The sequence below is a fragment of the Drosophila erecta genome, unplaced genomic scaffold (genome assembly GCF_003286155.1).
Source record: "Drosophila erecta strain 14021-0224.00,06,07 unplaced genomic scaffold, DereRS2 tig00000000-arrow-pilon, whole genome shotgun sequence".
In the NCBI taxonomy this organism is placed as follows: domain Eukaryota; kingdom Metazoa; phylum Arthropoda; class Insecta; order Diptera; family Drosophilidae; genus Drosophila; species Drosophila erecta.
In genome coordinates this window covers 21,267,686-21,293,228 of record NW_020825194.1, presented here as the reverse complement: position 1 = coordinate 21,293,228, position 25,543 = coordinate 21,267,686, and the positions used below count along the sequence as shown (strand labels likewise).

Genomic DNA, 25,543 nt, shown 5'->3' with positions numbered 1-25,543 from the left:
TTGTTTGCAGCATTTGCGGTCAGGCCATTGCCGCAGCCCCATCAACACCTTCTAACCCATCCTGATCATCCTGTTCATCCTGTTCATCCTGTCCATCCTTCCCGCTTTGCTCTATTCCCTAGGACACCTAAGGCCATAGCATAAACAAACTGCGACATAGGCAAATAGGACTCCATTTCCGTGAGTTTGGGGAAATTTGTTAATTTGTCCAAAAGTTTGCATAGCATTTGGCCAGTACGGTCTACGTGGCCAGCATAACAATGCAAAAAGAATGAAATGTGGGCAACGGGATTGCAGTTTATTCGGAAAGGTGGGGAAACTGTTGGCACTAACGGCTCCGAAATTGCCACTGATGAGCCTTAAAATTGGATCAGAGTTTGAACTTTTTATTTTGTTTCCAAATATATGTGTATTTCCCATACGAAAACTGTAAGTTTCTGGTGCTATTTTTATTTTTAACGGTGCCATATTTATTCGTATTTCTCATACGAAAACTGTAAGTTTCTGGTGCTTTTTTATTTTTAACAGTGCCATATTTATTCGTATTTCTCATACGAAAACTGTAAGTTTCTGGTGCTATTTTTATTTTTAACGGTGCCATATTTATTCGTATTTCTCATACGAAAACTGTAAGTTTCTGGTGCTATTTTTATTTTTAACGGTGCCATACGAAAACTGTAAGTTTCTGGTGCTATTTTTATTTTTAACGGTACCATATTTATTCGTATTTCTCATACGAAAACTGCAAGTTTATGGTGCTATTTTTATTTTTAGCGGTGCCATAGAAATATTAATATTCATTTTATTCTGCCGAAAAGTGAAAGTGTTACTATATAATGTTTATATGTTCTTTATATAATATTCAAGAAATCCGAGGGGAAACTTAAGCTCATTAAAACTACTTTTCTAAAAGTGAACTATTTAATTCTTATTCCCAAAGTATTTTCTTTGGTAATAATTAATATAACATCTAAATACTAACATGAATATGATATATGTATAACTAACTACCGAGTGACCACTGTAAATCGGCTGAAATTGATTAGAGGTGCCGGCGCACACAGAAGCTCCTGTTTATTCAGTTTATAAATTAAATTGGAGCTGCAAACAAGCAAATTTGGCAACACGTATCCCCGTTATGGGTCTATTACTTGGCCAGAAGTGTGGCCAAGCGTCGAGGCGGCAAATTTGTGCAGCGGCACTGTGCCCATAAATAAAATATGGCATCCGAGCAACGAAGCCACCGGACCACTGGATTCGCTATCTTTGTGGTTGGTCCATGAGAATGCAACGGCCGTCCAGAGTTCGTAGATTTTTGCTACCCACGGCCATTGTCACATGACAAATGCTTGTTGCTCCTGTTCCGCGTCCGAGTTCGAGTCCGAGTCCGAGTCCGATTCGGATTATATGCTCCTGCAATTGTTATTTTCGCTGCGATCCATTTGTATGCTGGCCATGTTTGTTGGCCACGGCGATAAGTCATAGCTGGCACGTACCAAATTTATTTGTTCAAGTTTGTTTGCTTAGCTCGTCGGCTGCAGCTGCGATCCTGTGGCCAAGGAAATGTGTGTGCCGAGTGCCTCGGGCAATTGCATTAATCGCTGGATAATTTACACAGCAATAATAATGTTTGCCAATGACAAATAAATATTTATTGAATTAACCAGAAAAACTGGCCCGCAAGGCCATTCTTATCAATGTTCTCGTAATTGCTAAAAATTTGAACTGGCGCGAAATGTAGATTAATTGTGATGTATATATATATGTATATATCCAAAACCTAGGTTATATGCATAGTAATGTGGAATATTATGTGGTGGGGAACTGAGTTCAGTAGAATCTAATGAAAAATGGAGCCTTGACCTTCATAATTCTTCCTAATTCACAATAGTAATATCTATAATTATATTACAAAATAATTCTTAATTATAAGGAAGAGCTGTAATCATTATATTTACAGAAGTGTCTTAAATTACTTCTCGCTTCAACCCCATTTACTGAATCTCCTGCGAGGTATCTCATTTTCAAGTCAGCTCGTTCAAAAAAATCGCAGTTGCCTTTGATGGTGTGCGCTTGTTTATTGCATTGCCCACAGTAAAGAAAACATGCGCCACATATGCAAATTTAATTTGCACAACCACACACAGAAAAAGAGCACGCACACACGTGCAAAGGCTAGGTCATAGTCGCAGTCGTAGCATACTTTTCAGCGCCGCAGGACATTAAAAAATGGACTCTGGCTGCCTTTCCCCGACTTCCGCCGTGCGTCGCCACATTTGTTTATATGAAAATAATCACACATGCAAATTAATAATTTCATTTCGCTTTGCAGCCGCACAGATGAATGTTTCCCGTTCTATTGTGGCAGCTGAAAAATAAACTTACCGCGCACCCAAATCAAAAATTTAGACCATAAATAAAAGTGTGCGAGTAAAACGTGGCCCAAAGTGCAGGAATTTCGGGCATGTCGAAAGGGGCCGGCTTATATAACAATAAATAGATTTTGTTTGGCCAAATCTGTTGCGCATTTGTTTTTGCTTATCGGGGCGAATAATTTATGGGCTGGCATAAAAATCCGCATTTCATTCTGGGCTTAGTGGCTGGACTGGCGACTGTCGGGCGATTTATCAATTTGCCACTTTAAAGCTGTTTCGCCGGCAATCGTTTTGTTTGGATTGTAGTTTTTAAATAGCAATAATAACTGTTAATTTACATGCCGCAAGTGTCAACAGGCCGTTGGCCATTTCCAATTACGAGGTCCCAGTTTTTTGTGCTTTTTTTGTTTTTTGTTTCATTATTGCAACGCCTGTTTTTTTGCCACTTTATTTTTTTGGGCCCCAACTCCTTTTTCGTGTTCATCGGTTTCATGTTTTTCATGGCCACAAAGTACTTTATAAAATGCATTGGCATGCAAATTATGTTAAGCTCGTGAATTTATAATTTAATGAAGACACTTTATAGCCATAATTGGCCCCCCGTTCGTCCACCACCCGAAAAATCTCGGCTCCGCCAGTTTCGCGTAATATTCTCCTTAATTAAATAAATGTGATCCAGCGATTGTGTTCATTGCGGTGATTGTATGCATTTTTTACATTATTGCGGGCCACTTTTTTCCCGAATGCATCATTTAATTGCACTTTACTCGCTTTAACAGAAATGCTCGGGAGGTCCTTTCATCTTGTTGCCTTGTTGCTTTTGATATCCAGCTTCGAGGATTAAGTCTCATCCGAAATCCGGGAGAAGCTGCGCGAAGTGCGGAGCAGCCAAGGCAGTCTTCTTCAACTCATGGAGATGGTTATACCCCGTCTGGTTCTATGAATTCAATGGTATTGAATATAGTAAGTAGTACTATACTCTGCTATACTAGGAACATAACCATTCGAGCTTGATAATAATATTTAAGGCATACTTTGATTCGAAAAGATACGTTTATTTTGATTTAGAGACCCTGCTTGCTACTTTTATGCTTTTGACTAAATATTTACCTCTGCCTAAATGTTTTAGCTTATATGCTTAAATATTCACTAAGGATTTTATTACTTAAACTTTTACATCGTGGTATTGTTACACTTGTTTGATTTTGAACATGATTTGTTCACCTTATGATTCGTTTTTAGGGACCAGTTTTGATTGAAGAAGAAAATGGAGCGCATGAACGTCCTCCAAAATATTTTCCACCATTCTTCATGCTGGCGTGTGTTTCAATTAACTTTTTGCCGTGACTCCAAAAGATGCGGCGAGTGAAATGAAAATGAAAATGGGAGTGAGAATGCAGCTGAGGCTTCGCCTTGTATGATAAGCAGCTTCTTCGCTTGTTTGAACATAAAAATGCAGCGCTTAACATAAATTACGCATCCTGGCAGGTGGAAGACGTGTGTGTGTGTGTGTGTGGATGTTCAGGTGCGAGGCAAGTTAATTGTTAAGTGTTTGCCGACTTGTAGTTTCGTGCAGTGTAGTTGCAGCTCCAGGATTAGCAGGCAAACTTTTTCCATCGCCTTTCGCGGAAGGTGGAGGATATCGCTCCACAAAGTTGCTTCAGCCGGCGAAATTTCCGCAATTTATGTGGCAAGCTTGCCGCGCAAAGACCCAAAAAAAGAGGCAGCGAGCGAGACTGTAAATTATAATTGCATATTTTCATATTTTACAATTGACGGCGTCATCCTGGTTGCGGCTGCTGCCAGTTTAATGAGAAACTAAGTGTTCGCACTTTGGCTATGCATTTAAATTCATAAAAACTCTAAAATTGAAAACTAATTCCTTTGTCTTTCAGCTGGCAAAGTTCGCTCTTGGCATTCCATTTAAATTCTGGAATCTCCAAGTAATCCGCGTAGCTGCCACAGAATTGAGTCCTGTTTAATCTGACTAGTACTAGTACTTTTACAAACCAACAAAACTGGAGTCTAAATTGTTGTTAAAGCTAGTTCAACTCTAACCTGTTCATTTGCAATAGCCTTTGTACTTTCACGAACTTAAGTGGCTTAGAAAAAACGAATAGACTGCAAGGTTGGGAAGCGGGCTTCCCAAATTCTCTTTGCCCAGTTGGTAGCGGCAATGGAAAAACTTTCCAGTCACCTCAGTGCACACACATTTTTATAAACATCTAATTGGCAAGAGGGAAAACGAGTGTGACAGTCGAAGATTGGCTGCAAAAAAAGGATTCCAGGCGCCCGAGGGCCTCTCAGTGCCTGACTATTGTTGAAATTCGGATCGCCTTGTGGCCAGGACTGCTTTTCCTGCGGAAATTATTTCACACTTGAAACCATTTTCATGAAATTAGTTTTTCTTTGGCATTGTCAAGGTGCAAATCTCAATTGGCCCCAGGGAAAATCCCAGAAAGGCGTGAAACTCGGGCACGTCTCAGCCAAATGAAGTTGCATATGTATGGCCCAATCGAGAGTTAATGCAGATGCAATCCGATTAATGTTTTATGATTTCAGGCACGATTTTCCATTTCACCTGCAACCTGCATTTTTCCTTAGAATTCGGTCTTCGAATACTGCCTTCATTTTTAGAGTTTAATATACATATGCTCGTATTTATTTCTATGATTATTATGAGGTATTTAAAAGTATTTATTTCACTCACCATCTTATTAACTATTTTTTTAGGAGTTGCTGCAACTTTCTTTCAGTGTGCACTGCGTTTCTTGAAAGGTATTCGATTTTTAGGCCCACCCTGGAGGCTAGTAGACACGAATTTGAATTTTAATTTCGAAAACATCTTGCTCTTCCCAGCGCCTTTTGCACTGAAATAGAAATCCATTGGCCTTGGGAGTGAAAGGATTTTTCAAAAACAAATATTATGACGGTGGACGCCGGCCTTTGTCTGAATACTCGAGTCGAGGACTTGGCACTCAAAATGCGTTTTGAATAATTTAATTTTGGGACAGTTGGCGCATCATTAAGTGAAGTAGCTGCGGCCTGCTGGCCATTAAAACTCCGCCATCCAACTTAAGAATCATGTTTAACAGCCCTGAAGTAGCTTTTCTTTGTCTTTCGTGGAAAGCAGCACGGATTAATTTTCCATTTCGCCAGCAACTAATCCTGTAAACTATTCTGTCTAGTTCCTTTTGCAGTAACGCAGAACTTTCTGCTCCTGGCCGGCGAATTCGGTTGGCAATTGTTAAACGCAATTGAATTTATAAGCGGCATAATTAAAATTAAGCAGCCGCTGCCAAAGATGAAAGTTTCTGCAAGTGTTGCACTTCCGTTTCCGAAATTCGCTTTTGAGTGGCTTGTAAGTTTGCTCCTCTGCGGAAGTGGATTGTCCTGGCGATATTCGCAGGATGCGACTCTAAGCAGACAAAGGCTGGCATAAAAAATATGTGCATAGGAAGTCTTTGTCTTTCAGTTGAATTTAGTTACTTGGGCGATACTGGTTAGACAGTGGAAAATAGTATTTAATTTCTAAATTTATTGGTATTTTTCATTTTAATTTACTAGGTAATTTACGAAGTCTTCATGGATCAGCAATAGGCAATTTATGATTTTCTAAATCCGCGCTTTATGTTTAATTTGTATCCTTTAAGCACCATTTTATAACATTACAAATAATTAGTTTAATTGTATCTGATTACGCTTGCTTACAATCATATGTAAATTTCTACATTTTTCAGTTGATGAATTTAAAAGTGTAAACAAAGTGAAGTCTGCGCGCAAACTCATCTCAATTAGAGAAAAATGCCGTCTTAATCAAATGGAACTTAGAAGCATTTTGGTCCTGCCTGGCGCTCTTTAAGGAAACTTTCCATTATGTGTAGCCACGTTCTCATTAGGAAATTTTCCAATTCCCAGAATGCATAAACTAATTTAGCTGAAATGTTTTTGCTTACAAATGGGCTGCACATCCCGCCAGAGGATTTCATCACTCCGTCAGAGGAAGCTGCTCGAACTTGGCATGGAAAACAAACGAATTTCCAGAAATCATCGAGTGAGGAACTCGGCGACGGGATCCTGAAACTGAAATTCCTTGCACTCGCATTACAGGCGACGACAGCCAAATGAGTCGTCGTCCCTGGCTGAAGATGTCGAGGCTGGCGGGGATGTGGATGCCGCATGTGGCTGCCCCATGGTGCTGTGAGTGAGTTGCTTCATGATGGAAATGCCAAATGGTTTGTGTCTCTTTATGGGAATTGTTGTTTGTTGTTCTCCTCGAGCTTAGTCTTAGTTTGGGTTTTGTTTTTGGCTGCTGCCTGTTTAGCTCAGCAGATAAGCAGCTCTACTTAGATTGCGGATTTCTTGGAGAGGGATTTTTATCCGCAGATCTCTTTCGCTTTCCAAAGATTGAATATTTACAAATTTTATTTTCAATTATTCCCAATCATTTACCAGAAGACTGCCAGTTCAGTGAACACTTAATCAAACAGTTATGAAATCTTTTTAACCACAAATATGTGAAGTTACTTCACAATTATTTAGAAGTTACTAAATGGGTTAAACTGAAGCTAACTGAGATCATTCTATTTGTGAAAGGTCTATATATTTAATTGTAGCGATTGAAAGTAGATTAAAATTAGCAAATATTAATATAAAAATATTATTCAGCCACATTTGGCCAGGGACCTTTCCCTAAAGTTTATTAAACTACAAATTCACTGAAAAATTGTAAAAAGCTTTTTTTACGAGCAAGGCTGAATTGCTAAACGGAGCAGCAATCCATATAATTTTGGTATCCACAGAATTGGCTGCTTTTAAGACTAAAAACATTCAATATTTCCCATAAAAGGATATTCAATTCCATCATATCATAACTCATTAGCATTTGACCATGTCATTCTCGGAGATCCATTCATTTTAGCCAAATTGTGAGTCCTCGAAGAATTTGATTGGTATTTCGCTCGAAACAAGTACTTACAATTTCAAAATGAAAGACTTTCAAATATTAGTACTGATAGAATTTATACAAGTTGACAGTGAGTGCTTTATTTTTTGGACAATTATTTTATATTGTTTAATTTTATATTTATTTATGCTGTGTAATTGAACTACACTAAACTAAAAAAGAACTAAAAGGAAAGAAAACTGTAAAGCCAAACAAAACAGCACTGAATGAAAGTTAAAAAACGTAAAAAATTCATTCGAATTTAGCAGAGTAAGGCATTTTGATTAACTTCGCTGCCATTTAAATATAAATTGCATTTAATTAGGGTTAAAATTTATGCCACGCAAACAGAGCGCTAAATGGCTTGGAGCTATCAAATAAAAACATGACAAGAGGCAACAAGAGCAAACAGCAGAGGCAAATAAATACATGAAATAAGGATAAAAAACGCAGATGAAGCCAAAGAGCAGGAGATTTAAATGCAGTTTGTTGCAAGGATATTTTTTGTAAACTTTACGCATTCGTCGCGAAGACTCGAATGCTGCATGCCACGCCCCTGCGCCCCTGCGCCCCTGCGCCCCTGCGCCCGCCCCCGCTGTATGTTTGGCATTTCGGTTACGAAAGCCCGAGATCACGAGACCCAAACGAGCAACATTGTATGGCCCGAAAGAGCGGTGGGCGGAATGGGGGTCCTTGAGCTCCGCCGACGAATGAGAGTGTCGAACCCTCCGCCGCCCACCGCCCACTGGTGGCGCCCCCTCAAGGCCACCCGCCACTGTGTAGGCGACATGGACGAACGCCGTTGGTTGGCCGGCTCCTATGTAAACGAGCCACGCATGTGTGCCGTCTGTGTGTGCCTGCGCCGTGTGTGTGTGTGCGTGTGTGCGTGTATGTAGGTGACATGTACTGCGTACTGCAACAAGAGTCCTGGCAATGGCCAAAAAGGCAGCGGAGTAAATGCAAAATCTGTAGGGAGCCCACACCACCAGCCCGGATCCGACCGAAACCACTGCGAAGCCCCCGAAAAAGCCACCAGTGCAACACAGCAAACATCATCGAGCATTCGGCAGGGGAAGCGATTACGCTGCAACATGTTGCAAGGGGAGGAGTTTGCGCACGGCTGCAACCCAGTTCAGCTCGCCGTTCCAAGGCTTTAATTTCTGGTTGAATGTTTCGCATTTTATCTTTATTTTGTGGCAAATAAAATTGAGAATAAATAGGTTTGAAAAATGCCCATAATCTAATTAACTCAAATACTTACTCCAAACGAAATAATTGTGCTATAACCAGATGTGTGACGTTTGCATTAAGTTGGTTATAAAGAGATTTTATTTTAATTAATTGGATTGCATAATGCTCAGTATCAGTTTCTTATTAGTTCTATAGCGGCATTAAATTGCTGCTTGATTTTTTTTTAATTAACCAACAATATCAAAAAAGGAATATGGCTTTTAGCTCCAATTTGGATTCATATATATAGTACATGTTCACATATGTTCATGAATATAATTTTAAGAGCCTAAAACTTTAAAAATCTAATTTACTATTGCTACTATATTACATTTTTCCATATCTTTTGATTTTTAGTTGCCATTTCATTAGGGTAACAGAAAAAATCACAATAACTGCCAAATTATTGAAGTTGCAAAGTCCATATTTTATATATGTTAATAATATATGTTAAATATCAAAGTTACTTTGGTATGTAGAAGCCTTAATATGACTTAAATACAAAAAGGTAGTTTCTAATGAATTAATAAAATATTATAAATATTTAAGAGATATTTCTAATATTTAATCAGTAACATTTGTTGGATGTGGTCAGCTTAATATTGCAATACCACGTAACCAATAATTTACCATACTCGTTTTAATTATGGCTTTGTATCATCTTATCAATTTATTTTTAAAATAGGTTGCAAAATTGATGGATGGTTGCTTAGCAATTTTTTAATTTAAAACATAATAGATTAATACAGAATGACAAAATATATTATGTTTTGATGTATGTAGTCGACGGCCTCGTAGTTAGTACTACTAACGTTATGTTAGTCTTAGTTTTGTAAACTATGCTATCATCTTTAATAAGTAAATAATTTATTTTTTGTGTTTTTTTTTTTGCACAATAATCTAGCAATAAAAAATAATTGACAAAAGACCACATAGAACAATAAAATAATACCCTGAGCCGATTTTCACATTTAAAAAAAGGTTAATCCCCTCAAATAAAACTTCTTATATTAATTTTTATATATCAATATTATATTCATATAATTTAGGAAATTTTGATACGTTGTGTATATATTCAATTCCAGTCTACAAACTGTTCCAAGCTTAGGATTGAAACACGAATTGCCCATTCTCAAGGAAGAAAAATTAAAATGCAAGAAATGAGGTCACAACCGAATGAATGGCAAGCAAAAATGAATAAATAATATTTTGATTACGCTTCATTGCTGGCTAATTTCAAATCGGTGATTTCCCCGACTATCGCATGCCCCCAAATGCATGCCACATTGGGTGGCAGTTAAGCCAGGCTCCTTGGCAATTAAAACGAACAATGAAATTTCGCAGTTTTCATTCGCCAAAAGCGAGGAACCGACAAAAATACCCGATCTTCCATATAGGACACTCACATAGGGCCAACTATATCCAATTCGCGTAGGTGGAGCACCGACTTATGTAATACTCGATTTTTTGCTGCTCGTGCCATATTTGTTGTTGTTTATTTTGTTTATTTGTTGTTGCTTCGCGAGGGGCTGGGGAAATGCGCAAGAGAGACGGGTAGTTGCAACATGTTCGATTGCAGGGCGCTGGAAAAAAGTTAACTGCTGTAAACAGCGCAGGCCTTACAGAGAGAGAAAACGGGGGCAGCTCGGAACGAGAGCGAGCGAAGGTCCTTGCGAGAGACTTCGGCAAATGCCGGCCACGTGACATTGTTGCACTTCCTGGCTGGGCGCCTGTGTGTGTGGGGGCGCCTGATAAGCTTGCAACGAAGCTATTAATCAAAACAGAATCAAAAAATCCGCTTCGCTGTGTGCGTGCGAGAGAGAAACACGTGCGGCCCACTTAACAGAGGTCCTTTAGCAGCGCTCTGCTAACAGCGCCGGTTGGCAACAGCCAACGTTGCTTGGTGCAAAACTTTCCACTCGTCCTCGCTAATAATAGATTTTATCATCGCCCAGTAAACCGATGCGTGGTATTTACTGCGTGTAATTAATGTCTGGCTCTTTGCGATTTTAAGGTGGCTTAATCGGGCAATTAGGTGGCTAGCTGCTTATGCCAATTGGCCATTTCGCAATCTGCATTTTGCGGTAAGCCATTTTCATATTGCTCGTCCTTCCCCCGGGGCTCCTCGCCACGAATTAAGTCGATTGCAAGTGTCTCAAATGTATTCCGGCTTTAGTGCTCAGCTTGTTTGTCCAACACTTGGCACGCACACGCAGCTCCCAAGTACAGTGATCACCCTGTAATCAAAATCCTTGGTAATGGTTGCTTCATTTTAATCGAAGTCTTTGATTTTACAATTTTGTTTGGTTTGTATTAAATTGCTGTATAGTTTTCCAGAACTCACTTTGATTATTGTTTTCGTAGAGTTTAAAGTCTGTTTTAAGTCATTTTAGCCGTAATCAATATTCGATTTGATAAGCGCATTCCATAGGCGCCATCCACTGTATGTGGCAGCGTCCTTGTACTTTTACATAATAAATCAAACCCCACCGAAAGGAACGGAAATGAAAGTAAGGCCAGGAAGAGGAAGGAAAAGAAAAGAAAAGCCACTGCGGAAAGCCATGGAAGGAAAGTGCACTTGCACGCTAACAGAAGCTGTTAGCGTTTCACTGATAAGAGCCGGCAAGCGCGAACAGCTGTTCGGGAAAAGCCTCCGAGAGAAAGCAGGAGAAAGAGAGCGGGACAGATATAGAGAGCCTTTCTCTCCGCTGTAAACGGGCACTGTAAAGGCGGCCAGTTGTTGACTGGGAACTAAGCCAATTGCACAATGTGGGCCGAAGTTGATGTCGTGTTGCTGCTGTGGTGGTGGTGCTGCTGCCGCTGCTGCTGCTGCTGCTCCGTGTGTGTTGCAACACGAGCAACTACAAGTGCAACTACACAACCCTTCGACGGCAAGGAACTTCGGCAGCAACGAGCATGTATATGTATTCCACCGAACCCACCATGTACTGCGTTTATGTGTTGCTGCTGCTTTTGCCTTTGCGTTTGCCGCTGCTGCTGCCGCCGTGCTGCGGCTGCTGCTGCGCCTCGCTGGTGCTGCGACGACAGCAGAGTGGTTGCAACAATCGCAGCTTGCACATCCAGCAGCAGTCAGTTGGACGCGGCGGCTCCTTCAGCAAGGACGCACAGCTCACACAATCCCTTCGAAGGACATCAGCAGCCGACATACCGAACGACCTGCCACAACATTCCACAACAATCCAATCCAATCCAGACTTTGAGGTCCTGTAAAGCGTTTTACATTCAGCTTACATAAATGCTAGAACGCTGTAAAAATCGGCGCTAGAAACGCCAATTAGCCAGACATGTTAGCCATGTTTTAGTCGGTACTTTCGCGCTTGACTTGTTTTGCAACTGTGTGCGTACGTTTGTGTGCGAGTGCCGCCCGATTTTGTTTGTCCTTTTTTTTCTGTTGGAGTGCCGTTTTAAGCCAAGCTACTAGAGACATACTAGCGACCAGCTAATACATATTAACTTGTTGTGCCATCGTTTTGTGTGTGCCAGTCAGCCTCTGAGTGCATTTTCATTAAAGTCAACAAGTTGCAGCCGCATAAGGTCAAATAAAAGCAGGTGAGTCTGTGTTCCCGGCCACCAAGAGCCAGGTTTCGGTGTATAGTTACCTAAAGTGCAGGTAATATGCACTGCTGAGAACAGATTTTGTGTTGGTTAAATTGTATTAAGTGGTTTGTGGAGTACGTTAAGGGCATAGGTACGAAACCCGCATTAAAAAACATTTTTAATGCTCTTTTTCTCAGCAGAAATATTTATTTAAAGAAAGTCGCTAGAAATTGTATAAAGTGGTTCTAAAAAATGTGTTCAGTGCTCATTAGTATGTGTTTATCAAGTAGGTTTAAATTTAAATTATTAAGATTTAAATTATTCTTAATGACGTTATAAATTTTGCTAAATTAGTTTTAATCTGTTTAAATATTTTAAAATTATTCATTCACTTAAAGATTTCAGTAATTGGCCAATACGTTATAAATTTTGCTAAATTAGTTTTAATCTGCTAAAATATTTATAAATTATTCAGCCATTCAAAAAGGTACAGATGTATAAAATACATTATATAAATTACAGCAAATATACGATCTAAATTTTGTTTGATAAAATTAGGTTCAAACCAATAATTGAATAATTCATTTTGGTACCTTTAATACTTAAAATAATCACAATAGAAGTCTAAAATGTCTTCTAGAAAGTCTAAACATAAAATCAAAGTCCTGATAGTCAATCATTTTTTAATTAACCAGTGTAATTGACGTGTGAAGTGAAAAAGCTTACTCATAACCCAAAAAGTCTTGGGATTAAATTACAACACAATTAAAGGTGGCTTAAAACAATTCAAGTTTTAGTTTCTTATATTTATTAGGAAATATCAGATGCCTTCATCTTTATTTGATTCAGTTTATTGAAGAGTTCACTAGTCCAAACTCAATTGCAGCCTGGCTAATCCGTGTTACCAATTTATATTCAATAATATATTTGAATATTCTTCCATCTCCCCCGGCCAACATAAATTTAGAAGATTCGTTTTTAAAAGCCCCAAAAATATGAGCTAGGTGTAGTAAATATTTCCAGAGATTAAACGACAAGACCGCAGGGAGAATATATCTACTCTCCTAATGATCCTTTGTAATAACTCCAAATCTGTGGGCCGGGTGCATCCTGGCCATGTCCTGGCCATGTCCTCAATTTCGGTGAGTTACAAAAGGTTTAAGTAAGTAAGCAAAACGGTAGAAATCGAGTAATCGCTCTCAGGGGCATAGTTTAATATTGGATTTGTAATGGAAATCAATATTGCCCGAGGAAAATTTATGCAGAGGCCAACAAAGAAAGCAAAGCATTCAAATTGAACCGAGCCAATAAAATTGCAGTGCGAAGTTTGCGTCCGAGTTTGATTTGAGTTGTGCTGAATCGTCAGCCTTGGCATTGCCAATTTCATTAGGGGCCATAAAGGGAAAGCGTCCGCTTGTAATTGCAATTAGTTTTATCGTAACTTGCAGTTAAATAATCAAAACATTTTTCCAAGCTTCCGTCCCCCCGCCTCGTCCCCTCACCCGTCCACCGAAAACTCTTTGTAATGCAAAACTTTTTAATCCGACGCCTTGGTTTGTTTACACGAACTGCCAGCGCCCCGCCCACCGCCCACCGCGCCCCGATCCCTAGCCTCGCTCAGACAATAACAACAACGTTGACAATAAAAACAGGATTGACAGGATACGCCACAGGAAGTCGATGTGCTGATACCCTTGCTCGAAAAATGCCCACAAGGAGCTATTTTTTAGGAGCTAGAAAGCTAAATATTTAAGACATTGGAGGAAAATCATTTAACACTTTTTATTTTAAAGGTTTAAAATGTAACAGCCATTGATAACAATGCAAGAATATTCATTTAAGATTAGAAACTCGATTTATTTTATATTGGTTGGATAAGAATGAGTGATGACTTGAAAATGTTATATAGCTTTGGATTAGCAGGGAAAAACCACATTTGAAAATACCCCAATTGATGCTGCAGAAATGGTTTAAATATATTTTATGTCGCACAGTTAGCTTAGTCTTACAACACTTCCAAAAAAGTCCTTACCAAAGCGCAGCTTTCAGGAGACTTCATAAAACAGCAGTAGTTCAGCTGCATTTCGCCGAGTGGCTTGTAAAGTTCTTGTTGCAGTGGGCAGACCCCCTTTCAGGGTATGAAAATAAGAAAAATTTGCATATTTACACAAGACAATTTACACACTCTCCCAGTCGACTGACTGAGTGACTGACTGGAGGGCCATTGCGGGCAGGGAGGCAGTTTTCCAGCGGGGGATTGGGTGGGGATTGAGGTTATTTTGTAAATTGTGTGTAAGCCGAACTGCTGCGACTGCAGCCTGATGAACAGCCAGAGCCAGAACCGTTACAAAAGTCCAACAAGTTGGGCGGTGGGAGGTGGGAAAAGCCGGGAAAATATGAGGCAAGTGCGGGTGCCAAAGGGCGGCCTGTAACGGATGACAAGGACAAGTGAAGTGAAGTGTCGAGATGGAGCTGCACTGGATGCCGTGCTGTTGTGCGGCATGAATTGGGGATATATATGAATGCCAGTGCTCACAATGCCACAACATACGGAAGTAATTCGATTTTGTTGGCAGAATGATGATGGCCTGGCCCAGTGATGGACTCGCAGAGATCCCAGAACCATGGCCCAACCAGAACCCAACCAGAACCCACAGAGCTGCACAGGATGAGAGCATTTCGAGCACATTAAAAACAACTTAATATCTGTGTTGTGTATTTTATTGGGTCTCTTTCCGGTGTGGAGCCCATTACGAGGCATTTCACTGCAAAGTAATTTAATTATTTATTTACAACATGGAAATTAACAAACATAACTCGGTCGGTCTACAGGCGACACATTGTGCAAATTATACAATATCAACATTGCATAAGATGGGATGGGCGAAGGTGTGTTGTGGTTGGGGTTTTACAAATTTCATTTCCATGCACTCGACAATTACAGCATTTAATGTTTTTACACTTTATTGTCATTAACAGATTTTATTCTATGGGCCTGTGATATTTTCACGCGATTCGCACGATTACGTGTGTTTTTGGTTGTGCTTACATGTGTTCATACGCAATTGTGGCCTGGCTAAATTGGAAATATTCATAATATGGCATTATGGGCCATTTGTTGAGTGCACATTAGATAAAAGCTTCGCCGAAAGCATCTAAATCAACTGCGGCAATTTATTACAAATTAACGAAACGTAAAAAGTGGTAACTGTAAATGACCCTTATGCAATAAAATATCAATGTTCGCATTAGGTACACTTTAGTTAATATTTGTGCTAAAAACTTGCTTCTAACTTTTATTGAATCTCAGCAATTTACTGGTCATAAGACCAAGTTGCTTTGTTAATTAGTTTACCCACTTATCCATTGCGGAATATTTGAGCATCGCGTAGTTTATTGGCTAATCTGGGATTAGCCCAACTTTTGCACTTGAGCTCGGAGTTAAATGCTCAAAAGTCACGGCTAGTTAAACGCTAGTGCCACAAGTAATGCAAAACTTAAAGCACACTTTTTGGGGCGCTCAACGCCGTTTTGTTTGAGTTTTTCAGTAACTCCGGCAGGTTTCTAATGCCTTTGTGCCAGTAAGTCAGTGCGTAGCACTTACAAGAAAAAGTTCAGTGAGATGAATGCACAAAGCGATTGTCTGCACGCCCTTTGACCTTGTAAGCCGGTCTCAATTTTGCAGGGAGAGTCAAGCGAACAGTGAAATATTGCATTGAAATAATTTCGCATCAAATGATGTTCAAACACTGCCAAAGTTGATTAGGATTATTATATATGGGCTGTGGCTGCACCTGAAAATATTATTTGTGATTCTTATCGAGCAAATGTCTGTTCTTGCTTGCCATAAAAAAGCAGACACTTTAACTCGAAGCGCACATTTAACCCTATGGCAATAATGATACCAGAAGCCTCTCTAATTCCATTTGAATTGGGAATAGGACCATTGGAGATATGCAAATATTTGGCTTATAATTGCCAACCAATTTATCGGTTTGCTTGGACACCTCAACTGTATACACTTTTCAAGTTATATTTCTTTCTTGCATTCCTGCTCTGTGCCGTTTTTTCGACAAACAATTAGTGTGCGAAACCACAAATTGTTAAATGAATTTCTGTGCACAACTTTTCGGCCAGATGAAGATGAAGATTTTACAATCCAGTCGGCTCTTACATAAGACTGCCAAAATGCAGCTCAATACTGCAGCTCGGCTGCCAATTAAAGGAGACAAAAATGTCTTTACTAAGCCAGTTGCTTCATAATTGCTTCAATTTAAAAATGCATGAAAAGTATTTGCCCAAATGCTCAAAAATGCTCAAAGTAATAAAATGACTCGGACAGAACTCAAGACAGTGCGGGTCAAGGGGGGGCTGAAGCGGGGTTCTATGCACATATAGAAGGACGGAGAGTTGAATTTGTAAAATTGCGTAAAATGGCTCGACTTGGCTAACATTTTGATTACCTAATGCCCATGAGCAGTTTTATTAGGCCTGTGGTTTTGCTCCTCCGATATTTAGTATTTTTCTTGGCCAGCAAGCGCCTGCATCAATATTTAATTTCATTACAAGCCAAAGAAGCCGAAAGAGCATCAACAATGCCACAGCACGACATGGCATTTGATAAATTATTTAAAATATCCACATCCAGCACTTGGGTGAAACGCATCCGCATCCGCATCCTTTGCTCCTGGTCAAAGACTATTAGATGCGTTGTATCTCTGTCGGCTCGATTAGTTGGACACATTGAGTGCCTGTAAATACCGTTCAGCTACAGTAGAGCTTCGCTAGGCTGCGTTGCGAAACTTACAGCATTAACAAAAGAAACTCTTCAAAAATAACCAGCTTAGCAATAACATATTGAAATGCCCTTTGTTTAGGGCTTTAGGGCTGTAAGTTTTTAGATACCTTCAGCAGCTATTTCGACTGTAAGTGTCCTTCCTTGCAATCCACTCTGTCTGCGCTGCTGCTCCATTTACACCTTGGGGTTTTTGGGGTGTAAAAGCATTGGCCCGGCCTCATCCAATTTTACACAATTTTAAGCACTTGGCCACGAGCTGGTCCGGCTTTAAACTGCAGTCCAGTGGAGTCCAGTCCACTCCAATCGAATCCAAGCAGACGCCAGAGACACGGCCAAGTGCATTTTATGTTCAGCCAGCAGACTGCCCTCCATTCCTGCCGCTTTTTACGGCAAGGGGCACGGCAGCCCCTTTTGGCCCACTGCTCTTGGCCCGTTCTGTTCTCGTCCTTGTTCTGGGACACAGGACATGAGCACCCTGTGCGCCTGCTTAAAATGATAACGTTGAAACGCTGGCCCGTCTACACAAGACAAATGTGCGCTATTGAGGCGTGAAAATATTCCACTATAAACACACAATACAGCAGCGGCCAAGCTCGAAGTTCTACTGCCTTCAGTAGAAAGTGGCAAAATCTGCTGGCCCTGGCAGAGATTTGAAATATGTGATTTTCCCCATTTAAAACCCATCTTATTTGCAATGTTTGAAGGAATAATTGATCAGCTTTTTATAAGTAAAATCAATTAAAGACAGTGCTATTTTTTTGACCACAAGTATGCATACACATATGAGATGCGAAAACCCTCTCCACATCCCCGTGTTTTTCCTTTCGACGTGTGTAATTTGCCGTGTAAAAATGTGGGTGGCTTGCTGTTTATTTATGGCCTTGCCCGGCGACTTCTTAAATTATCTATGGAAATGGCTAAAGGCAACCGCTAAACTGGACGCTAAGTCGACACTGATTATGGATTTACCACCAGCAGCGACTTCAGAGTCGTAGAAACATTGAGAGCCAAAAGGACCAAAAAGGACGAAAAACTCCCTCGAGACATTGTAAAGCGGAGACGCAGCGGCGCCGCAAAAGAATAAATATTCCTCTGTCCTTAGCCAGCGAACTTGAATGTGTCAGAAAAAAGGACACTGTTTCTTCTGCCTACGAATTGTCCTTTGCCGGCCTGCAGTGCTGCCTACTTGGTGTTTCCGCAATTGAAAGATTATCTGTGCTATGGTACACCAAATGCGATCTCAACGAGTCCCAAATTGCCTTTTTATGATACGTTTGTCATAGGGTTATTATTTTTATATGATATGCTTGGAAAATACCCGCAACGGGTCTACAATTGGAACCTATTTTTAAATTGGGGTTCTATTTTATTTATCAAATGGTTAAATTAAACTGGAATTATAGATTATATTACATTATAGATTACATTATTAAAACCTATTATTAAAAATGTTGTTCCTATCATAACGAATGATAATTTTAATGTAGAGCTGAATCTAATGAGTAACGCACATTTTAAGTAAGCTATTTCTTGCTGTTTTTATATTGGTTCAGCAATTTTTTATCGAGCAGCCCATCTCTCTTACTACCAAATTGTTTTGACATCCCATTATTGCTGCAACTACGACATAGAGGTTCCAAGTTTTTCCGGCAAAAACTGAGCCATTTATTTAACTGTTTAGCACTTCGTATCGCTTTATGATCTGTTCGCATATTTATTCAACGACCGAATAGCTCACTGGTATAGAGTAAATTGTGTGGATATTCTCCGCAGACAGAATTTCCCTCTTTCTCCGCGACTTTTCCCCCACAAACGCTTTTGGTGTCGGCTGCCAGCCAAAAAAAAAGTGGAGCGACAGCCGAGAAGAAAGAAAACAAGCTGGGAAAATAGGGGCAAAAAAAGGGCTCCAGTAAATGGCAGCAGCAGCCAGTAAGTAAATGCAAAACGAGCAGTTTTCCCGCATCAGGAAAACAGCGACGGCAGCAGACAGTGAAAGGGACGGGGATAGCCGCGGAGACAGAGACAGCAGACAGAGGCGGTGAAAGGGCGGGGTGCTGGAAACAGAAACAAGAGCAGCGACCCAATTTCGCCAAGTAAAATCGCAGCTTTCATTAACCGCAATGCCAGACGACGGCGACAGGGGGGGGGGGGCTAAAAGAAAGGGGGGGGGGGGGGGGGGGGGCTCTGTGCTGAGTGGGCCGCACATCCTGGTTGGGAGAAAGGTAGGGCAGCCAGCTGTCGCGACAGTACTACAACCACTGCGACTAGGTGGCTGCTTGATTGCCAGCGAAATGCCACATCGATACAGTGGTGACTGCATAGAACATTTGTGGCAGATAATGATGGCTGATATCGCAGGGAAAACGGCCAAACGGCGGAGATTTGGAGTAAGGATAAACATAATAGGCATGGAAAAGCATACATATTCTAGGACCTGATTCAATAGTAATGCTTAGTGGAGACAATTGGCCGTTCCCATTTTTATGGCCTGGACTTTTCCAGTCTTGCAAACCTTTGCCTCATTTTCCGCGCACTCAGGGCGGTCTCTTTCCCGCTTTAATGCCATCTCTCTCGTTCGCCTTTCATGTATCGCCGGCCAGCTTTGTTTGCTTGGATTATTTATATAGTGGGTATCCCGATGATTTGTTGGTGTTAGCCATTCCGTTAGTTGTAAAACTTTGGCAACGCGACGGGGGATGGGGGATGGGGGATGGCGGAAAATTCGGCTGGGCTCACCTAGCCCGGATTTTAGCAAGTTTTCCCGCGAACTTTGAGCAAATGCCCTGGGCCGGTTTAAAGTTTGGGCGCCAGCACGGAAATTAAATGCCATCGATGGCCTGGTAAATGGCACAAGGATATATCCGATGAGAACGAGGAAAAAAACTTAAAATTGAAAGGATATCCTACGGTCAAGTGTTTGTCATTTGCAATTAATTTCCTTTTGACCAAACGGCATCTTCCGCCGCCCGTTTTGTGCTTTTCAATTAGCAAAACTCAAAGTTTTCCCGGCTCAGACTCAAGGCAAAGCGATGCCAATAATTTCCTGGCTCTGATTCCCCAAAAATCCCCCTCATCGTAGAATTTTGCTGCGCCTAAAAGCCAACTGCATTTTTTATCAGGCCAATTTAAACGAATTATCCCGGCCAGAGAATCCCAGCTCATCCATATCCCCATGGGCACATCGATGTCCGGCACATTTATAAATAGCAAGCGACTCAAAAATGTTTCCTTTTACTTTTAATGTCACCAAACAGGAGGGGAAGCGCTATCCCCGAACTTCTTACATGGGCGGGGGGCTGAAAAAGGGGGCTCCCCCCACTGCCACTTTAATATCCTATTTATCCTGTGCGTTTGCTTGTGTAACCTTGCCAGGAGCCAACTGTCGCTGGCATATGCTAATGCCGGGAGGACGTACTCCGGCATCTCCGTGCACTGGGAGAAATACTGCCCTACCAGTTAGGAATTGTACTTTGAGAAAATAAAATTAGCTAAGAGTGCTACAATGTGAAGCTATGGTTATTTATCGTTATAGCTTTGAAATAAATTATTTTTATATCCGCGCTTACATTCCAATTTAATAACAGCAGACCCGATTCCTTTACTACTTCCATTTATGGATTGTTCAGACTTGGGCTTACATTTGATTGATATTTTACACTTGATTGACACTTCACTTGAGCAGCTTACAGATTTGCATATTACTGAGTGGCTGTAAGCGAAACCCACTCGTTATTCGGCCCAGTGTCGGCTCCTTTGGCCGTTTGGCAACAACTGCTAAATATGTATGCCAAATGCGATTTGCATATAACGTTTTGTGAAACGGTTTGCGAAGTACTGCAAAATGAGGAGAGCAGCGCGGGCGGCGGGGGGGCGGGGCTCTGGCTACTGCCTGGTATGCCTTTTAGCCATGTTACGTTGGATTTTGACTCATTTTTCGTCTTTCTCGGAGGGACGGGCCATGGCTGAACGGTGCGTCTGCCTTTGTGCAGCCCCTGTGGATCAGGAATGCAAGTTTGAGCCCCTCCTGCCCACCAACTCTGTGTTTACTGGGTATCCGTCTAACAACGGATTGTTGTCAGTTTTGATAGGCAAAGTAGGTGCACTTGGAGTTGTGTGCGGTCAAATATGTGTTCAATACTGAAAATAGGCAGAGATACTTTAATTTTATATGGAAACTACGCAGAGATACTTTCAAAACAGGACATTCGTATGCAATTTCAAGCTAAAAGGAATACTTCTAATATATTATTACTTTACCTTAATATTAGAGGCGATTTCTAAGACCTGTGCATGATTTTTCCAAGTGTCCTTGCTGGCCAGGATCTTTCCACCTGTCGTTGGCCGCCCTTTTAACTGGCCACCTGCAATTGCACTTTGCACTGAGGCGGAGATCGCGGGCGTGGCTTATTTACATGAAAATTAGACGGGAACACGATAGATTGGCCAATTGATTGGCTGTGGCGTAAACATCTCATTAAAATGCTAAAATCTTACATCACATGCATACAATTATGCTGGGAGAGGGCGATGCCAAATTTATTCATGCACGGCCAATCCAATCGGTTGGCAATCAAAATAACTTTCAATTCATTTGGCATTCGCATCGATTCGCATCGTCATCATCGATTATATACATTGCCAAATTGTCCGATTTATGACCAGTGGCAGAAGGCAGATTTAATATTGCAGGATATTTGTGGTTGTCGGGCAAGCGATGAATATTGATCCTGTAGGCCTTAAAAATAAGATTTTTATAAAATAAATTTGTTTGCACTAAAAGCGCTTGCTCTCTTACAAATAAATATAAAGATGTGGCGGAAGTTTTAGCTCTCTTTTAAATCTACATAATGTTTTGAGGTGTGGAATGTAATTTGAGATACTATATATGTACTATATGAAGGGCTGTAAAAGGAAATGCATGACTGTTATTAAATTCCCGTTGTGACGAGACCACTGTGCATGAGAAATTAGCCACGAATGTAGTGTCGTAAAGGACGAAAGTATGCCCAGATCCGAACCGGGTCCAAGTCCAGGTCCAGTTGCAAGTCCAGTTGCAAGTCCAAGACCCAGAGCAGGCCAAAGGCATTGCCGAAATTCTACCCCCGAAACCCAATCCGCTCGGAACTCTTTGGCCAAGTTGCACGATAGCGATAAATCTCCCAAAAGTTGTATGTGTTGTACGGGGAAAAGGAGGCGGAATAAGGAGGAGTGGCATAAGCACGGTAGTCCCCAGGATTGTGTAAAATATGCACAGCTTTTGGGCCGCACGGAGTGCAGCACACAGAGGCGATGGTACTGCGGACCCGGCCACTTGGAGCTGACACAACGTCACAAAGCGCATTATGATGATCAACTCGATTATGGCCAAAAGGGAAGCAGTGCTGGCCAACTTGACACAAAGCAGCGAGCAGCATAATTTTTAATGCGAAAATTCAACAGCATCTCTCTGCCGCTTAGGGCTTTTATTAAGGGTTTCGATTGTGCCGCTAAGCTCCAATATTAAAGCAAACCAAAGCTGGACGTCATTTAATTTAGCTCATCATTTACTTGCCCTGTGTCCAGAATAAATTACGTTAACAATTCAATGTACTGCGGAGTAAAAATCGAATACATATAGCTAAGCAGGCTGGCCTAACCTGATTTAGGGCACAGCAATCCTCGAGCTAAATCTCAACACTGTGGCCAAGTTAGTGCAGTAAGTTTTATTGGTATTTGGTTTCGGCCCTGCCTTTCCCCAGCTCTCAACATAGCACACAATCGCAGGCACAGTAAACAGTCGGACAAAAGGAATTCGATTTTCAGCTATTTTCTATGCCAAAAACGAAGTTCTGGGGAGCTGGGAACAACCTACTTACGAGTTTGGTAGCTGCTGGAACAAAAAGGGCACCCCGAATGGAAGGGAAAAGCCATTTTTGGGGGTGGTCATAAGCACGTGATAAAAGCCTTACTTCCAATTTTAACTTTGCTGTCTAGTGTGGACTGAGCTGTCAGACGGAGACAAAAATAGCACCAGACCAGCGAGATTTTTTCATACCCATTAAATGAGATACTCTGGGATTGAATGGACTGCTCTTCACTCGGCAAATGAGACCAATCAAGATTTCTGCAGAAATGTATCGCATAAAATGGAACGTTCTATAGCAAAGTTTTGACTCAAACTATCATTAGTGGGCTATCTTTTTTGATAAAGTATTTCGAGTAAGTTGCACAGAAAAGAAATCGTTTTCCTGACTGCAGTGGGAAAAGCAGCAAGTAGCAAGTAGCAAGTAGCTCATAGTCGGCGCTCTGGGCCGTATTCCTTCAGCTTTTCCCTGCTTTCCTGCCGTTTCCATTGTTGTTCCTTGGGTGTCTGGCTGGCTGGGTCGTCTGGCTGACAGTTGGGCGTCGCTGCGGCGCCAAGGGCAGCCATTTTTCATCGGCGGTGATGTGCCAACGATGTCGACGCCGCCGCCGCCGCCGCCGCTGCCGGAGTAACTGGCAGTCCGAGAGTCAGTTAGTTCGTCAAACCAACAGATTGTTTGTCTGTTCGTCCTCCGTGCATCTCAGCTTACGATTGTTGTATCCATCTGCCCATGGGATTCCTTTGCCCCTCGGCCAGGCCATCTGTCTAACTGCCTGGAGTCCTCGGTCTGGGTCATTTCCACTTGCATTCCGGCTTGAACTTGTCTTCATTTGACTTTCGTGCTTTTCCGTCGGCATGCGTATAGTTTTACAAGCAAAATTTGCATTTATTTGACGTAGCCCTTGGTTTTTTTTAGATTCCACCAAAATCTCATTGGCAATATATTAAAAAGTTTACAACAAAATTTGGCGGAACTGCTAAAGAATTTCCCTAAATTATTTGCAGAGCCCAACATTTCTTTAAGTTACTTTCCAGGCTTGGCTGTTTTGTGCATACTTAAGTTTCTGTTTTTGTTTTCGCTGCTTATCCACAGCCGTCTATAAATTGAATAGTTTTTACTGGAAAGCGGGCAAAAACCAAAAACAAAGTTGTGCGCTTTTGGAGCCGGGAAAACCGCAAACAGGGCGACACCCCCCGCAAGTAATTGGTCCCCGGATCATTTCAATTTCGGTCCGGACTCTTTTTTGGCACAGAATCAAGAGCGGGCTCCGTCTTACATAAATATGCCACTTAACAAGCCACCAACGTAAACGTTTTTTATTTCCTTTGGCTCGTTGATTGCCTCCTTCGCCAAGGATCCTCGCTGTGGAAATGTAGTAAACAAATGGCTGGGTGGTCGTAACTATCGCTGCAAGTATCGCGACTATCGCTTGGCATTCGTAAATGGCGAAAATGTAAATCCTGGGAAATCCAAAAAGTGCACCAGTACTCCGCACATCATCGGTGCAGTTCTGCAATTTATTTAATTCGATATTTGTTTTTGCAAGTACTTCTCGTGGGTGAAGATGCAACCGAAACCACCCACCCACAAGCACACATCCTATTTTCATTCCCATTGATTTGAATATGTCAGCAATTTGTGTAGTTTTGTGCACCAATGCGCCAAGTTTCATCCGAATCCCCCTCCCACCCACAGCGCCACCCACTAAATCCGCCCGGCGGGCGGAATTGCGGGCGAGGTTTTTCTGCGTAATGCAATGTAAACCAAACCAAACCAAACAATTTAAAATCATGGCATGCATTTGGCTTCAATTCAATTTAAACTGAAATGAGCGCGTGGCCAGCATGCATCGGTGTCGTCGGCCAGGCCAACTAGGGTTCCAGGCGGGGGGTGGGGCATTGGCCGCAAAATGGGCGGAAGTGGGCGGCAATCGGTGAGAGGCTCGCCGTTATTGCATAAGAAAAAGCGTACACAGTTGGTCAGTCCAACTTGAAATCAATGTGTTTCGAATTTTTAATGTCAAATAATCTCTTGGGCAAGGCTTAAATTTTAAAAAGTAAGGGGGTATACTTGACCCGTTGAAAACTGTATAATATAATGAAATAAATAATATAATGTCTATGATCTTCGAGATCTCGGGAACTATAGAAACTAGCAAGATCGTGGCATGCTTTCATTTTGTAAGACATAAAAAAGAAATAACATTAAAGGAATTTTTAATGTTAAGAAATCTCTTGGGCAAGGCTTAAATTTTAAAAAATACCAGAGTTGTTGAAAACTATATAATAGGTATGTCTATGATCATAGAGATCTCGGGAACTATAGAAACTAGCAAGATGAGATCGTGCTTTAATTTGGTAAGACATAAAGAACAAATAACATTAAAGAAATTTTTAATGTTAAGTTATCTCGGGCAAAGCTTAAATTTTAAAAAGTAAAGGGGTATACTTGACCCGTTGAAAACTGTATAATAGGTATGTCTATGATCTTAGAGATCTCAGGATATATAGAAACTAGCAAGATGAGATCGTGCTTTAATTTGGTAAGACATAAAAAACAAATAACATTAAAGTTAACATTTAATGTTAAGAAATCTCTTGGGCAAGGCTTAAATTTTAAAAAAGTTGTTGAAAACTATATAATAGGTAAGTCTATGATCTTAGAGATCTCGGGAACTATAGAAGCTAGCATGCTTTAATTTTGTAAGACATAAACAAATAACATTAAAGGGCTCTTCGAAAGGCACCTTGCACCATCGGAAACTACACTTTAAGCCCTTTTCCCCGGAAAACTT

The 25,543-nt window shown here is 41.0% G+C and overlaps 1 protein-coding gene across 1 annotated transcript in view; it reads left to right on the top strand.

Moving 5' to 3' along the window:
• Positions 1–11,644: 11,644 nt before the first annotated feature.
• The window catches only part of LOC26525984 (sex determination protein fruitless), a 29,825-nt gene continuing 15,926 nt past the window's right edge, over positions 11,645–25,543 (top strand). The window contains exon 1 of the mRNA XM_015154944.2: positions 11,645–12,120. The gene's annotated coding sequence lies outside the window, so the exon portion shown is untranslated. The remainder of the gene's footprint in view (positions 12,121–25,543) is intronic.